This window comes from Perognathus longimembris, chromosome 1 (assembly GCF_023159225.1).
Source record: "Perognathus longimembris pacificus isolate PPM17 chromosome 1, ASM2315922v1, whole genome shotgun sequence".
Taxonomy (NCBI): Eukaryota; Metazoa; Chordata; class Mammalia; order Rodentia; family Heteromyidae; genus Perognathus; species Perognathus longimembris.
In genome coordinates this window covers 22,927,356-22,932,154 of record NC_063161.1, presented here as the reverse complement: position 1 = coordinate 22,932,154, position 4,799 = coordinate 22,927,356, and the positions used below count along the sequence as shown (strand labels likewise).

Genomic DNA, 4,799 nt, shown 5'->3' with positions numbered 1-4,799 from the left:
AAGAGCAACAGCTGTCTTGCAGAGACACAGCTGTGGGATTTAGATGAGATAACAGTTGTATCCTCAAGATAAGGGATGATTGGAATGCAGATTGCTGTATCCTGATTTATAGCTCACATTGAAGGGAAAAACTTAATTCAAAATCAACTAAAATAACTCAACCAAAGGGGAAAACAAAACAAAGAGATGTGTAGCCACAAAGTCAAGTTTTCTCAAGCTATTTTACAAACAGCAGTTGAACTCAAAATTGACTTAGAGATCCTCAGTTGTCTATAATGCCCAGGCTTATGAATTTGTATTTAAGTTTTAAATATTTATGCAAATTAGTCCCCCTGTGATTCAGTACAGTTTTAGATTTCAAAAATAAAATTGTTCTGTGACAAAAAGGACAGACTTGCTAAAAACAAAAACAATGCTTACTGATAAGTATTTGGAAAGTGTATTTCACATTTATCTCATTTTAGCCATATAATAAATTTGTAAATAATTATTTTATTTTTGTCAGTCATGGGGCTTGAATTCAGGGCCTGAGCACTGTACCTGAGCATTTTCTACTCAGGGTCACTGTTCTTACAGCATTACAGTACTACAGTAGAGCTACAGCACTACTTGTGGTTTTCTGGTTATTAATTGGAGAAAAAGAGTCTCACAGACTTTCCTGCTTGGGCTGGCCTCAAACCACTATCTTCAGATCTCAGCCTCCTGAGTAGCTAGGATTACAGACATGAACCGTCAGTGCCCAGCTAATAATTATCTTTTTAATTTTTTTCTTCTTTATTGTCAAAGTGAAGTACAGAGGGGTTGCAGTTTTATATGTAAGACAGTGAGTACATTTCTTATCCAACTTGTTACCTCCTCCCTCATTTTTTTCAATATGCCATGTGAAACTGTATCCTTTTTTTCCCCTAGTATTCCCTTCCTGTGGTTTTACCCCTGCTATCACTGTAACTAATTTTAGTACCCTTGATACTGTATATGTGTGTATTAGAACTAGGGAAGGGAAAGGGAATACCAAAATTGAGAAACAAAGGATAAAAAGACAAACCATTCCAAAAGCAATATTTAAAAAACCATTTTGGTTGTAAACCAACTGTACAACTCATGGGGTTGGGGGAGAAGGAAAGGTAGAGGGGCAAGGTGGGGAAAATGAGAGAGGGGGTAGCAAGTTGAATAATTATCTTTTTTTGCAAAGTTCTTTATTATAAGGAATTAAACAGGACAAACATCATTCTTTCATAGGTTTACACCTTATAAATTAAAATCAACCTGAAAATGTTCAGTATGGGATCTACAAAATATAACAACTGACATATGACCCAATAAATCTATATTACACGATTTCCAGAATCTAAGAAAAGATATTCAGTTCCTCTTTTGCTGTATTACATATTTAAGCTTCTCTATAAGTCAAGCTATTACTTTTTAGCTAATATTTTCTAAAGAATACCACTTACAAATAATTCGTATTACAAAGCTGACACAAGTTGGTGGTTTCTCCTGAACTATGTGCAGAAAACTCATTGCATTACCCCCTATGGTCCTAGGTACTCCCAAATGGAACAATGCACATTCACCAAAATACAATGTTGTCTTTCCCCATCCAAAAGTTATGAAATGAAGTAAGACCTATCAATCACAGCTGACTTAGTTTCAGGAAAACAACTTTAGAGAATGGTGGCCATGTTACTTTCGTAGTCTCACCTTCAGTCATTAGCAGGTGTTTTGTAGGCTACCATGCTATTCACTTTGTGGATGGTGGTAGTAAAGGACTTCCTCAGAATTTGTAATGAACTGAGGACCTGACTCTTCCCACTTTTCAGGTACAGCCAAATCTGTCTGTATAAATCAGCAAATCAAATGAGCAAGCAGCTTCTAAGAGGGCCAGGAATGTCACTGTCGCTGTGATCTGTCTGATCAGTGAACGGATTTCATCTTGGATAGCTTTCTGAGATTTTTCTCTGGGAGCACTGTCATCTTTTGCAGTCTCCTCACACTCAATATCAAACTGCCATCTTTCAAGGACTACCACCAGTCTCTGGACAGAACACTTGTACAACCAGTCTTTCAGTTGATCCACCACACTGTTAAGATACTTAATGAACTCAGGATCAGTAGTTACAAGCAAAGTGAGTCCTTATTTCTGCACTAGAGTAAATGTTTCAGATGAATATATGTCATGCTGATACAAAATGCTCTTGATGCCAAAGGAGAACTCGGCCATGATCTCGGTGCTCCCGTGCAGGGTGATGCCTTGCTCCTGGAGAGCTGCAGCGCCATGGTGAGGCCCCCCGCCTACAGAGACCCGCACCCCTGCACTTCGCAGGCAGCGACCACAGCGAGCGTCCTGCACCAGCCAGCCACAGGATTCAAAAGTAACAAATAGTACAGAAATGTACCCAAGGCCTAACGTATGAAACTATAACCTCTCTGTACATCACTTTGACAATAAATAAGGGGAAAAAAGTAACGTCTGAATAATTATCTTTTAAAGAACATCACTGCACTTGCATATGTCCAAAGGAATATAACAGTCAGGATACAAGTAATCATTACATAAAATTCTGCCTAATAATATCCCTTTGATATATTTTAGTGTATTTTAGACATTCACATTTTTGTTAATTTTATTCTTCTTGGATTACATTATTTTTCTCATATTTGAACAACTAAATCTTGATTTTTCACAAGCTACTTTAAATGCAAATTACTTATGCAGCCTTTGGTGGTTCTTTCAGCTGAAATTAGTATTTTCCTACTTTGAATTCCCATTCCCTTATACCTACACATTTCTAATGTCACCTGTGTCATTCTCATTGAAATTAAGTCACTTAAGCATATACATAGGGACCGCATTAAAAAAATAAAAACAACTTGGTTGAAAACTTCCTTCAAGGTTCTGGATAGTCGTACTTATGAATCCAGTTTTAGCCCCCCTACAACAAGTGGGAAGTAAAGGAGATGAATAAGGGAGATAATGGAGAATGGAGATTGTAGTTACAAAGATTAGATAAATTATAAATCTTGAAATATTCTACTGTATGTCTTTAGCAGAAACAGAAATGCCTGGATATGTGGTGCATGCATATAACATAGGATTCATAGGCAGGAGAATAACAATTTCTGTGCCAAAATGGTCTATAATAATAAGACCTGCTCTAAAAAAAAGCCATGTGCTAAAATTTATTCGAAGTAATTCATCAAGTTTAACACAGGTATAATGCAATGTGTAATATGTGCACTATCGTAAAATATTACTCTGTGGTTTCAGGGGAAATAAAGACTAGCTTCTATGACAGTTAAGTCTGTAGGATATCATTCAAGAACAATGCAAGGAAAATTTTAAGGGTGTTGCATGAAGTAACTTGATTACGGCTGTGAGCATGGACTGCTTTGAATTTAAGGTATTAAAGAGACATGAGATAGGAGGCACATTTATATACTTAGATGTGTGGCTCTGGTATTATTATTTGGTGAGATTAAATAGTTTTAAATAATTTTTTAAGCTTAAAATGAAATTGGATCAGATGCAATCAAAATTGTACTATATGTAGTACTGTTGAGATTTGTCATAGATAAGTGACATAATTGCATTTCCAATTTATCCAAATGGACTTGGAATGGTATACTCAACTCTAAGGCTGATCTATTCCACCTGCTAAAGATGGTGTACATTGACCAGACAGAAACATCCATCCTGGGCTCTTAATAGTGGTAGCAGAACATAAAATTTTTTACAATGATCCATTTGTATTCTAGTTTATATCTTGATCATACCACCACAAATGGGCCTATAGCCTTGTGCACTTATAAAACAGAATTAATGACTCCTATCTCTGTAACTAAAAGCAATATTCTTTAAGGTCAGAAGAATGTGTGTTCTATATGAATTAATGAATGTGTGTAGTTTGTTCACACATGTGCATCTATATGTGTTTATGTGTGTATGATTGTGCACACTTATATACCAATAACTACTATATAGGATGCAAACTAGGTTTTAGGGCACTACAAAATTGTGGATCGTAAGTATGATTTATAATCATCCCATCCTTGTGAAATAGAGAATATAATCTTGTTTTAGATATTAATACATTGCCCAAGCCCAAGGCCACATAGTTAGTGAGGGTTGCTTATAGATCCAAATTCAGCTCTGCTTTGCACACTCTTTTCTTTTTTTGGATATATAAACAGAGAGCCAAACTAGGGGTGGTGTGCATTTCATAAGGGATGGGAAGAAGCTATTCTTGGAAATTGTTTTCTGCATTGCATTGAATTCATAAAGCGACCTACTTTTCTTTCACCTTTTATGGAACTTGTTGCAAAAGTTAGGACAGGGAGAGAACTTAAGGACTTCATTTGTAGAAACTGGACTAAAGAGGTGCTTCAAATCACCTTACCTGTAGAAAGATAAGAATGAACACAACTAAATTCTCTGTGTTTAAGTTTCTAGGCTATGATCTTAGGTCTATCTTAAAAAGTATGAAGATAAGCTAGTTAATGGTTGTTTTTTTTTTTAAGATTTGCTTCTATTATTTTAAAAGCTTTTTAGTATTCTGGGCATATCATCTTGTAAACTGGGGTGCATTTTGGCATGCTGAAATATTCTCCCCATAGAATTCTATCCATTATGTTTCTGACTGATATTTCATTTTTCTTTTACAAGCTGAAAGATACAAGGGCACTAAGGTGCATAGTGTAAAAGCAGATGTTAAAATAAAGAATGATGGCATGTCAGAGTGATTTATATTGGTAATCTAACTGAAGATGTTGTCATTACATAAAACATACTCCACTTGTTA

At 35.7% G+C, this 4,799-nt stretch overlaps 1 pseudogene; it reads right to left on the bottom strand.

The window, feature by feature from the left end:
- Positions 1-1,703: 1,703 nt before the first annotated feature.
- On the bottom strand, positions 1,704-2,808 carry LOC125347506 (annotated as a pseudogene).
- Between the last annotated feature and the right edge of the window lie 1,991 nt (positions 2,809-4,799).